Source organism: Rhinolophus ferrumequinum, chromosome X (genome assembly GCF_004115265.2).
Source record: "Rhinolophus ferrumequinum isolate MPI-CBG mRhiFer1 chromosome X, mRhiFer1_v1.p, whole genome shotgun sequence".
Classification (NCBI taxonomy): Eukaryota; Metazoa; Chordata; class Mammalia; order Chiroptera; family Rhinolophidae; genus Rhinolophus; species Rhinolophus ferrumequinum.
The window spans coordinates 32,909,471-32,923,054 of record NC_046284.1 but is presented as its reverse complement, the minus strand read 5'-3'; the positions used below and the strand labels follow the sequence as shown (position 1 = coordinate 32,923,054).

The 13,584-nt window shown below is 40.8% G+C and overlaps 1 pseudogene; it reads right to left on the bottom strand.

The window, feature by feature from the left end:
- Positions 1-1,333: 1,333 nt before the first annotated feature.
- Positions 1,334-13,292, bottom strand: LOC117035569 (high mobility group protein B1-like; annotated as a pseudogene).
- Between the last annotated feature and the right edge of the window lie 292 nt (positions 13,293-13,584).

Genomic DNA, 13,584 nt, shown 5'->3' with positions numbered 1-13,584 from the left:
CAGCGTTCACCTGCGTGAGCTCTTTCTTTTCTCAGGTCTGCTTTTAAAACGCTAATTAAAATTTGCTTGATCTCCACTGCCCTCCACTCTCAGCTAATTTTGGAGATTGAGAAAGGGAGCTCGGTAACTATAAAAGATGTGTCTGTCTTTCCACCTGAGCTACCTTTGTATTTCATTCTGTTTTATCACAGGAAATTCTGTTGGGTGCCCTAAACACTAACATACATAACATTGATTGTATTCTGCATAACAAATTGGATTAGGATAATTACCACACAGATGTTAAAAAAAAAAACCTGAATGCAAATCAATGCAATTAGTTATGACTTAATATACTATAATTCAGACATTGAAATGTCTTATGGTGATTATACTATTTTAGAACAAAATGTTGTAACAAAAATGAGGAATAAAAGAATTCTTTTACTCTGGTACTCCACGGCTCTGAACAAGAAATTATTTTATGCTAATTTGGAATTCCACTACTTAGAATTCTTAACTATTTAGATCCTTCGATTTCTCTGGCCCTTTTTTATATAGAGAAAGCTGCTTCTTTAGCAAGACAATTTCATGTGCAATTCAACTTGAATGCCACCATTATGAACAAAGGAGTTTGCACACTGATGCTTTTGACAAACACTTTAGAAAACCGAGACTTGGGTGGTCCCCACTGATGGCCAGGCCCTTGAAACAAAGCAGAATCTAAGCAATTGGAACAGGTCAAAGTTAGCTGGCAAATAGGTGGATCTCTCACAAAGGGCAGTAGGCTCAAAGCTGCCACAAAGGGTTTTGCAGCTTTCTGCTTCGCTGAGCTGGCAAATGGGGGCTGAGCTTTAGCATGGGATCAATGTGCCAAGATGTGCACCCAGGTGACCCAACGGTGTCTTGTGGGTACAGGCAAGAGCTTGGTCAGAGAGAGAAAAAAAATACAGGTCTTATTGCAAGAAATTACAGCAGCTGGGACCCCTGGAGTCTGAACTGTGAACTCAAATCCAATTACTAAATTCTCTCCACTTTATCCTATGTCACCACTCGCCCCACTCTCTGTGCTTGCTTAGAATTTCCCGAAATTTAAGTTTTACGCTCTCAAGTATGCACTTTTTGTAACTGTTCTCTGATTTATGTCAAAGCTTTGCACACCCAACTGATCTGGAGGACCCTTGAGAGTGTGGGAAAGATAATTTTCCCTCTACCCTTCTAGGTTCTTGGCTGAGAACCCCCTCCCGCACCCCCTAACACAAAGACATATTAACAGGAAAAAAACCAGACGTTTGATAACATGTATACCTCCTGTATACATGGAGATACCCAGGAAAACTAACCCTGAAATGGCCTAAGCCATCACCTTAAATACCATCTCCAGCTAAAGACAAAAGAAGATGGAGGGGGAAGTTATAGGAGGTTATCAGGAAAAGCACAGTAAATGAGGGTATTGTTGTTCAGATTTAAGATATTGCCTTCTACATGGGTAAGAGTTTCCAGTGATTTAGTCATCTTTTCTGTCTTCCTGGTACAGGGAAGGAGACACCCTTACAATTGGAGAGTTGCTTTATAAATGTAAATGTCTCTTACAAAAGGGTAACTTCTCTGTTTTCAGAGCATTCCCTGTGTCTGCTGTTTCTTAAATAGTCAGCCAAAACTAATCCTTATGCCAAAATGGTATATTTTGAGGTACAAATTCTGTTTCCCTTCAAGGGCTGGGCTTGTTCCATCATCATCCTGTCTGGAGTCCCCCACTTATGGTTGCCAATTTGGCAAATAAAAATACAGAATGCCTAGTTAATTTGAATTCCAGATATACAACAAATGCTTTTATAAATATATGATAAATGAATAGTAAGTATATCTCGTGCAAGATTTTGGACATACTTACACTAAAATTAGTGTTGTTCATCTGAAATTCAAATTTAACTTGCCATTCTCTGTTTTATCTGGCAACCCCACTCCCACCTCCACCCCAGCACAAAGCACAGAGCTTATTGATTAAAGTAGAGTTAGGCCAGTGGTTATCACATCTCAGCGTGCATCAGAATCACCTGGAGGTGATTAAGACACGGACTGCTGGTCCCCAACCCCAGAGTTTCTGATTCAGCAAGTCTGGGGAGGTGCCCCCAAATTTGCATTTCTAACAAGTTCCCAGATGCTGCTGCTGCTAGTCTGGGGAGCACACTTTGGGAACTACTGTGTTTCCCCGAAAATAAGACCTAGCTTGACAATCAGCTGTAATGCGTCTTTTGGAGCAAAAATTAATGTAAGACCGGGTCTTATATTAAAGTAAAGCAAGACCGGGTCGTATATCAATTTTTGCTCCCAAAGACGCATTAGAGCTGATCATCGGCTAGGTCTTATTTTTGGGGAAACAGGGTACTGCTCTAGCACAACCTCAATAAATAGATCCAATGGGAATGAACATCTTGTTGCCAAGTTGATGTAAAACAAGCAGAAAGCTTTGCAGACCTCCTGCAGCAGGGTCTGTGGTCTCCCTGGCAGTGTTCCTTCAAGGAGTGTGTATTCGCCTATGCTGCCCTCAGCTGCCTCCCTGGCATAATTCCTCTGGACTCTGTTAGGTTAATGACAGGCAAAATTGTGGTTTGGATTTGTTGCTTCCAGTCCTGTTTGTACCTCCATCAACTTTAATCCCTCTACCTCCCTCCATTCCTCCAGGTACCATTGTGTGGGGACAGAGCCAGGAGTGCGGTTTCCAGGCTCTTGGCCTCACGTTGAAAGGTGCTGGCTCAGGTAGTAAATGGCCATCAACTGTGATTGGATGGCTATCAGCTGTGGCTAGTTGGCCATCAGCTGTAACCAGTGAGCCATTGGCCACTAATATAACTGTTGTGGCTACGCTAGCAGAAAATGGGGGCTAGCAAGAAGATGGTGGCTGAGCTAGCAAGAGTGGTGTCATACGGGATGGCCTGCAGGGTCTCAGCTCCCGCTCCCCACATAAGAACGCAGGATGTGGCTAGGCTAAAAAGGAACACCCAAAGAACCATAGGTAGGGGAGTCATACCACTATAGTCTCACGGGAGGCTGGAGTCACCCGACGAGCGACCTGCTGTCCGCTTTTCTGCCAACCGACCGACTCCTCTCCACTCGACTCCCCAACCAGCGCAGCTGTGACAGTTATATCAGTGGCCAATTGGCTAACCGGCTACAGCTGACTGCCAACTAGCCACAGCCAACGACCATCTGCTACCCGAGCCAGCACCTTTCCACGTGAGGCCGAGAGCCCGGAAACTGCTCTCTGGGGCTCTGTCCCCACAAGCGGATTACAGTTAGCGCAGCGGATTGCAGCTAGCAAGTGAGGTTGGTTGGCAGAGCAAATGGACGTCAGGTTACAGATCCTGTGGCTCCTGCTTCCTGTGCCTACGACCCAGCCGCCAGCGAGACTACAGTGGTATGACGCCCCTATCTATGGCTCCGTGGGTGTTCCTTTTTGGCCTCACCATGTCCTGCATTCTTATGTGGGGAGCGGGAGCTGAGACCCTGCATGCCACCCCGCACGACAAATGGTGCAGCAAGCAGAGTCTCCCGCACAACACATTGTCTAATTAAGGGATGGCAAACTTACCTGTTGGGGCCAGGGTCCCAGTGAAGTGGGACTCAATTTATTTCCTAAGCAAGGAAGCTGCCATTTGGAAGTTACTGGAAGTTTTTAGTGAAGATGTTGAGTTCCTTTGAGGCTCTCTTCCGTTCTCCTGTGCAAGCCGCCAAAATAACCATTTCGTTACAAAAATATAAAGCACTACATGCCCACTGACAAAGGATACTGATAGTTGTCAGGAGGGAATGGGGGCAATTTGCATAAGGAGTGCCAGGACTTCTATTTGAGACTGAAATTGAAATACCAATTTTCTTTTTCTTTTTCTTTTTTTTGAAGATATAATTGGCTTTATTAAATGATTCATGAATCGGTAGCCTCTCATCTAGCAACTAGAAGAGCACTACCGAGATACAGAATTCCTGACTGAGATCTTCACCCTTTCTACCGGGGTGCCAAAAAAATGGATACAAGTGGACACATTGCTCAAGCAGTAGTTTGCCATAATCAAACGTGTCTGGATGCTGATGGTAACCACTTTGAGCACCTCTTGTAATTGCAGAAGTCAAACATGACTTGTATTCATCTTTCGTTGTCAGCATATATTAAATATTACAATTTTAATACAGTTTTCCTTTCTTAAAATGTGTATACATGTCACGCGGTGTGGCATGCGGGGTCTCTGGTCCCGCTCCCCGCATAAGAACGCAGGACATGGTGAGGTCAAAAAGGAACACCCACGGAGCCATAGATAGGGGAGTCATACTACTATATTCTCGCTGGTGGCTGTGTTGGAGACACAGGAACAGGAGCCACACTATCCGCAACCTGCCGTCCGCTTCTCTCTGCCAACCAACCTCATTTGCTAGCTGCAATCCACCCTGCTAACTGCAATCCGTGCTTGCTAGCTCAGCCACCGTCTTCTTGCTAGCCCCCATTTTTGCTGCTAGCGTAGCCACAACAATTATATTAGTGGCCAAACCTCAATGGTTACAACTGATGGCCAGCTAGCCACAGCTGATGGCCATCCAATCACAGTTGATGGCCATTTACTACCTGAGCGAGTACCTTTCCCCGTGAGGCCGAGAGCCTGGAAACTGCACTCCTGGCTCTGTCCCCACAATACATGTTTTGGCACCCTCTGTATTTGAGGTCCAAAGTTATTATAACACGTTGGGATGGATTAGGATGGTCTTGGCCCATTACAGGAGTCAGAAAAGGGCAACAAATCTCCTGAGATAAAAAGCACTATGATAGTAAAAGAGGATTGGACAAGGTGGCTGGCCTCTGCACTGGGGATCCTGTGGTGCAAGGGGGATTGGGAGACATTTCTGCCAAGTCTTTGAAGCTGCTTATGCCAGAATCTGCCTCAACACAGCTCCTCCTGGGGGGCAATTTTAAACTAAGCAAAGATCCATGTGTAGGAAAGCACTGGAAGAGCTACGGCCTACTTTATCTTGAAACATTTGTCTGGGGCAATCATGTCCCATCATCCTTGTGGGCCATAATCTAGCCCATCAGTCAAGGTTGTATAGTGCTCTCAGGGAGTGTATCTGATATCCTGTTCTAAGGACCCCAAGATGAAGGCCGAACTTCCTGACAATATGGGCATATAAAAACTCATTCATAATAATTTGAACATTAAAAGAAATGTTTAAAATTTATGTCCTGAGTTGGTGAAATGGGATGTACTTCTTGCATATGATATATGTCTATATCTATCTATCTATCTATCTATCTATCTATCTATCTATCTATCTATCTATCTATCTCTATGTTGTTGCCTCCCCCTTCTATTCTTAATAGCAAACACTGTTATTTGATCACAGCTTTCTTTCCCATTAAGCCTGCACATATCTTTTTCATCCTTCTGTTATTAGTTAGGGTGTGCTTGGTTGGAGGTTATAGAAAAACTTTTAAATAAATCTTTATCTAGCACTTACTATATGCCAGGCAGGGTTCTAAAGTCTTTAAAAATTTATAAATTTACACTCTTAAATCAACCATAGAAGGTAGAGTTATAATCCCAATTTTACAGATTAACCAAAAAGATTTTTTTGTTAGTATGGAATTGGGGGTGTCTTACAGAACCCAAGTTCCTATATATAAGTTATCTTTAGAAGTAAACTGGAACCATGGGATAAATACTATTTGCTTTCTCTCTCTACCACTTGCTTCTGCACCTCTTTGTATCAGTTTCATTCTTCTCTCTTACATTAGACCAGCTTTCTCTTTCCAGTCCAAATGTAGGAAAATATGGTGATTAGTACCACACAAGTTTTACATGTTATGGATCTGACCATCTAGAGAGAGAAACTGATCTCTCTCTTAATTCAAAAATCCCCTTAGAAGAAATTTATTAGCTTATTTTGGGTTAGGTGTTCAACCCTGGACTCAATCTCTTGGGGATCAACTTTTGCTAATTAAATGTGACTCATAAAAGAGGGATTTACAAAACCATGGACAAAGGGCTGCACATCACATTTTAGGATCATGCAGTTCCCACTGATACCATGTGGATAGAGGAAGGGAAAGGAAAAGTCCTTGAAATGAAGTATTGGGAAGATATTATAGTAGCTGTCTACAACACCTTAATTCAGCATTCCACTTGGCTTTTGTGAAGTGATCAGAATTGGTACATGGTACTACTTGTCATCTCTGCTCTGACTTTCTCCCTCTACCAGTACAGGAAATGGATGTGGTAGTGTCATTTAAACTCATTGCATTGGTGCAGAAGGAGGATTGCCTATCTATCCCAAGTTCTCCCCTTGTTCTCTGCCCCTGTAGCCCTTTCCTGCTCATATCCACTACTGCTGAACTTTGTCCTGCAGGTAAACTCAAGTCAATTGAGTGCACTTTCAATGAGCTTTTCCTAGACATGGTGACAGAGCTGTTATGAACAAAGGAATTGCCCCCAAAATGGATTGTGGCAATTAGAGGAGTGAGGCTGGGTGGAGGTGTCATTAAGAAAGTTGCTCTGTCTGGTAATTTAAGCAGGACCTTATAGGGTACTAGTTAGGCCCAGAAACTGAATTTTGTCAGAGATACTTAGAGGCCAGTAATCTCCTGGAGATGGACTCATGCTAACCAAATCTAAATCACAAGAGGTAGAGATACAAAGTCAGAAATCCAATATACTCATTTTCAGGGATACAGATAATTGCTAATCAGACTGCAGTTTGCATGTCAGCCAGTCAGGCCAGACTTGAAGGAAGCTTAATGATAGCAGAGGGTTGTTTGGGGAACAAGGAATAAGAACTAGGGTAACTCCTTGGATTATCTCAATATCATATGCCATCCACCTGTGATAGCCCCACTCTGGTGATGCATCAGAGAGCAGAGACTAAATACTTATATATTTGTATGTGAGAATGAGCTTTATTGCACAGCTGAGCAAAAAGAACATTGAGAGTTTCTTGTTCTTTGACTCACCACCTTCTAGATCTCCCCACTAACCTCTCCTTTGGTTAACACATCTATCTTCAGCTTCAGTCAAATTAACATGCAATGAGTTATCAGCAGTATTACCTGAAACCAGTGTTCTGAGAAAGGAAAATTGTTCTGCATGATGATAATTGATGGTTGTAGCTAAATTTTTTTTTCCATGGTCAACACGGAGTTACACTTAAATAGATTTCTTTTCCATTGGACTTCTCAGGGACTTTAGTGAACCAATGAGTACTGTGAATTTCCAAGAGAAAGCTAGAGACCGCAAATTTATTTGACAACTTAGTTGTAGTTTTCAAAAGAAGTCATGATGGCAAGTGTATTAGTTTCCTATTGTTACCATAACGAATTAGCATACTTAGTGGCTTAAAACAGCAAAATGTATTATTTTACAGTTCTGTAGTTCAGCGGTCTTAAAATCAAGGTATCAGCAGGGTTGTGTTCCTTCTGGAGGCTCTAGGGGAGAATTTATTTCCTTATTTTCTCCAGCTTCTAGAGGCAACCCACATTCCTTCTCCATCTTCAAAGCCTTTTAAAATCAGCATAGCATTTTTAAATCCATCTCCTTCTTCCTCTCCTCCCCTCCACACTGTCATCACATCTTCTTCTGACTCTGACACTCTTGCCTCACTCTTATAAGAACTCTTGTGATTACATTGGACCCATCCAGGTAGTTCAGGGTAATCTTTTCATCTCAAGATATTTAACTTAATCATATCTGCAAAGTCCGTATAATGCAACATGTTCATAGGTTTGGGGATTAGCATGTGGATATCTTTGGGTGGGGGCATCATTATTTTACCTACCACAGGGAATGATGGTAAACACTGGCTATGGTATTAATTATGCTAATACAATCCTACACTTTTGTGACTATGCTAAGGTCAAACTTCATTGGATTTGGGGAGTTCTTGACATCTCTCAGCTCTTTAGAGGTTAGAATGGGCCACTACAGATCTCACAGAATTCTCGGAGGGTACTTATTACCTATAAGATATAATGCTCTCTACTTGTGGGGTAGTGGCAAAAGTTCTTGGATGGAAAAAGAGGAAGGGTTTGTGCATTGAAAAAGGGGACTTTCCCCCAAGACAACTTCCCAGAAACATACCATTCTGAGACCAAAGTCATGCAGAATTCCATGGCAATGCGTTAAAGTCACTTGTTTAATGGAAAGTAGAGATAACCTTCATTTGAAATGGAAATTAGGACTCCAGAATGTCTTAAATGAGAGTGTTACCATCCTGGGAAACCCCCTTCCACTTGTGAGCAAGAAAGTAAGGCTTCAAGTAGGTGACCTTTTTCTGCCACCTGATGTATTTGTGACAGGTGCTGTGCTGTGCTTGAAGAAATTGACACCCAAAGTTCTTCATTTTCCAGCAGAGAAAATTAGATTTTTTTTCCTCTAAGGATATTTTACTGTATTTTATGATGACAGTAATAGCTCTTGACTTTGATCTAGTCTCTGTTGAGTATGGAATCCCCAAAGCTGATGATGTCACCAGGAACCAAGATGGAGATGGAGTTATTGAGATTCCATTATACCCTGCTGCATTGACGAAGAATAGTAATTTCTTAGGCACTGGTTATGCTGAAGATTCCATTGCAGAGGACAAGTAAGTTAGATTGTTGAGAAAATTTTCTCATGAAGTTTTGGGTCTGCTTGGAAAAACACATTCTAGAGGATCTCAGGCATCTCTTCTTTCTCACCAAATCTCAATAGCCTTTTCTTCATTTCCATGTTTGTATTATATGTCTTCTTGGGAGAAGTGTCTGTTCAGGTCCTCTTCCAGGGAGCCAACATTTGTAAAGTTCCCCAGGCGATTAACCTGTGCAACCAAGGTTGAGAACCGCTGGCCTAGACCATTCCCTCTAATTTTCCCCTCTGGAGCAGAAGAGCTCCCGTACTCCCTTAAGAACATGAGTGTCTGCTATAAGGCAAAATTGGGATTCTGTAAGCAAGGAAGAAATGAGGAATTGCTTCTTGGTAGGCAAACCACAATGTCTGCCACAGTAACTAATCAACATTCATGATTCAACCAGCACTTCTGTATGGAGACTGATATTTCTGTCTTTGACCTCATCTGAGCTCCTGACCTATTTCTTCAACTGTCTCCTTGGCATTTCTCCTTGGATTTTTTCGTCCAAATCTCAATCTCAATTTGTTCCAAACCAAGTGTTCCAGCCTGCTTCTCCTCCTGATGACATTATTTCCATCATGTGCTACCAGCATCTTCAGGGTATTTCAGGCTAAAATTCTTGGAATCTTTTCTTATCGCTCTTTTTATCCGTATTTTAAAAGTCATCTCACCCTGTTTTCTCTCCCTGAGATATTTTAATTCTACTCCACTATGTCCCCATCTATCCTGGTTTAGGCTACCCTACAGCATTGCATGATTGTATTCTGTATCAGCTACCTAGCTGGTATCCTGATTTGTCTTTCACTCTTTTGGGTCATTCTGCATATCACTATAGACTCATTCATTCCTAAGATACTGCCTCTATTACATAACTTTGCACAATGCCTTTTGGTGGTTACCAAGTTCCTACCTATTTTCAAGGCACTTCACTTCAAATTTCAAGTCCTTCCCATCTTTTAAGGCCTGGTTCAAGCCTCTTGGAGTCAGACATTTCTTGGTTGAACTCCTAACTCTACCACTTACTACTTATGTTTCCTTGGCAATTTGCATAACCTTTCTGAGTTTCAGTTTCCTCATCTGTAAAATGGCAATAATACTAGTTTCTACCTCAGAGGGTTATTATTAGTATTAAATTATTTCCTTTTCTCCCTGCCTCTTTTCTGACCTCTTATATTGCCTTACTCTTTACTATATAACTTAGCCTTTTATTGTCTAATGCCCTGTACCCTGTCCTCATTGTTTCATAGATATAAGTATGTATTCTACCCAACTTGATAGTACAGCACTTTTAAGGGCAGGCACTGTATAGTTGATCCTTGAATAACGTGGCTTATTCAACCCCCTGTGCTTGAAAAATTGGAGTATAACATAAGTTGGCCCTCAGCATCTGTGGATTCCAAACACAATCAAAATACTCTTTTCCATCAACAGTTGGTTGAATCTGTGCGTGCAAAACTCAGGGATAGGGAGAGCTGACTGTATATTGAAAAAGATTAGTGTAAAAGTGGACCTGTGCAGTTCAAACCTGTGTTCTTCAAGGGTCAACTCTGCTTATCAGTTCTCTCCTGTGTCCTCCCAAATTCTCCTATTGTATGCTAAGCCAGTGTAGAAGGTATTCCACAGATGCTTGTCAATTCTGTAAGTATCAAGTAGCACAAATGAAAAAAAGTACTATAGTAGATGGGAGGAAAGAACTGTCTACAGCTTAAGGGGATGGAACGCCCATGCAGAGTTAGTTCTTTTTTGTTACCTCCCTTGTAGTCAGTAGCTTCCATACTTGGTTCCTGGCATTGTGTTTCAGGCGATCTTATTTGGATGGAAGAATCTCCATCCTAGTTTCTGTTTCTTCCATTCTTGGGGCAAGCTGGAAGCCTGATTTGCTGTGACTCTGAGCTTGCATTCAGTGGCCTGTTCATCAGTGGCTTTGGCTTCTGGTAGGGTGGGATGATTTATGGTGTGTGGTCATGTTTTTCTCATTTGAAGCTCTATTTGACTGTTGCATCTAAGTGTTACCAAAGTTGTCAAAAGGTGATATTACCAGCAAGAATAAAGAAAAGTGTGACTTGGGGCGGCTGGTTATCTCAGTTGGTTAGAGCATGGTGCTCTTAACAACAAGGTTTCTGGTTCGATCCCCCACATGGGCCACTGTGAGCTGCACCCTCCACAACTAGATTGAAACAACTACTTGACTTGGAGCTGACAGGTCCTGGAAAAACACACTTAAAAATAAATAAAAGATTTTAAAAAATTGAAAAAAAATGTGACTCTTTCTTGGAGAAAAATGTATCATGTATTTTGCTCTGTGGAATCACATGGTTTTAGTTTCTTTTGTTAATTGTTTTGCTTTTTATGTCAATTGTGGTATTCTCCTTGCCTGGAATCTATTTGAACCTGAATCTATATAACTGGAAATTGAGTAGAAACAAAGTTTGGGCAGAGAATTAGAAGACCTGAGTCTGTGTGCTCCTTTAGCCAAGTTACTCCTTCATTGTGCTTCAGCTTCCTCGTCTGTAAAATAGGAATAATGCTTGCCCTATCTCACGTTGATGTGGAGAGAATAACTTGATTAGCTATGTGAGCACACTTAGGAAAGTGAAAAGTCTTAATAAATGTAAGAATGTATTATTTTAAATGGAATTTAAACAAAATCTGGCTTCAAGGGAACATTCTTTAACCACTGGCAGTTGGTAAATTTGCTTTTGTGATTAAGCATAAAATTTATATTATTGTCTAAATGTATTTAATGGCTTCCCAATGCTTCTCCTTGCAGTGTTTGTAGTTCTGAATGTGTGGTGGTGGTGGTGGTAGTGGACTTTGGAAACCTGTACTCATACGATTTTACTTTGTCTGGTCATACATATGTGGTTTATTTGGAGATTCTTTTATTTATACTATAAGGAAATCACTCCCCTCCCTTTCCACTGTTCTTGCTGGTCTTAAAGTCATAATTAAATTAATTTTGAAATATAATAATAATTAACATCCTTTGAACACTTACCATATATTGTAAACTGGTCTTAGTCAATTTGATTTTATCTATGTTTATTTATTTGGAGATAATGGTGGCCATCAAAGAAGTTGGAGTTTGAGATGGATAAGGGTTATTTACTTTTTCACAATCTCCCTATGAGGTTATAATGAGAGCAAGTCTTGGACTAAATTTTGTCATACACATTAACTCTATTAAATGAACATTCATTAATAACAGTGACAAAAACAATTCATGCAACCTATTCTGTAAGCTTGATAATGCCCCAGAAATCTGTCATTTAAAAGGCTTTGACCACAACATGCGTAGAAGGGTCACAGGAGGCAGGCACAACCACATTTCAGAAGCAGGATTAAAAAAAATTATTCTTTTGATTGAGGTAAGATTCATACAACATCAAATTAACCATTCATCATTTTTTTTTACTAATGAAAAAATTGTATTTACTTAGAAGCATTCAGAATGTCAACAAAACAGCTGAATTTTTTTTTTTTTGCAATTACAGAATGGTATTTAGTTAACAGAACAACAATTATTTTGTATAAGCTGAATTAGAGACAACTGAAGATGAAAAAGCTACCATCCCTATGTATAACTAATTTGTACTGTGCACCAACAAGGACCGGCTTTAAATTTCCATGCCAATTTACAACCCCTATACTGTACCAGGCAAGGTTAGTGGCTATTGAAAATACCACCAGGACAGGGCTATCTAAAGACACATTTGGTAGTGTGCTAACTATACAAAAAAAAGACACTGTACAGTTTAAAAACAAATCTTACACAGCCTTACATTTCAATTTTTTTCTTTAAATGGAATGAGTTGTATACCGGGGGGTTAAATGCTTTACAGACAAGAAACAAAATACTGTGCTAGAACCAACTTATTCATCATCATCTTTTTATTTATTTATTTATTTATTAAAGTTTATTGGGGTGACAATTGTTAGTAAAGTTACATCTTCTTCTTCATCGTCTTCATCTTCCTCGTCTTCCTCCTCTTCCTTCTTTTTCTTGCTCTTTTCAGCCTTGACAACTCCCTTTTTTGCTACATCAGACTTTCCTTTAGCTCATTATGCAACAATATCTTTTCATATTTTTCCTTCAGCTTAGCAGCCTTCTTCTCATAAAGCTGCTTATCATCTGCAGCAGTGTTATTCCACATCTTTCCCAGCTTCTTTGCAACATCACCAATGGATGCTCTCCTTTGATTTTTGGGCGATACTCAGAACAACCAAGAAAAAGGCCAAAGAAGGCCTCTTGGGAGTATTGGGATTCTTGAACTTTTTTTTTTTTTTTTTAAAGTAGGGCACAGCTCAGTGGCCCATGTGGCGATTGAACCAGCAAACTTGGTGCTACCATCAGCATGCTCTAACCAACTGAGCTAACTGGCAACCCCCTGACTTTCTTTTTTTGTTTCTCCTTTAGGAGGGATATAAGTTTTCATTTCTCTTTCATAACAGGCCTTGTCCGCCTTTGCCATGTCTTTAAATTTTCCTTTTTCTTTAGTACACATGATCTTCCACCTCTTTGAGCACTTCTTAGAAAACTCTGAGAAGTTGACTGAAGCATCTGGGTGCTTCTTCTTGTGCTCCTCCCGGCAAGTTTGCACAAAGAATGCATATGATGACATTTTGCCTCTCGGCTTCTTAGGGTCTCCTTTGCCCATGTTTAATTATTTTTCCTCAGCGAGCACAGAGTTGCCAAGTGCCCGTCCAACTCACGCTTGCCCTGGCACTGTCTCTCCATTCATCATTTTAAAGTGTACAATTTGGTGGCATTTAGTGCATTCACAATATTGTGTAAGCATCACAACTATCTAATTCCAGAAGATTTGATCACCCTCAAAGAAAACCCTATAACTATTAAGCAGTCATTCCCCACTCACCTTTTCCACCCCACCTCCCAGCCTCCGGCAACTACTAATCTACTTACTGTCTATAGATATACCTATTCTGTAAGCTTCACGT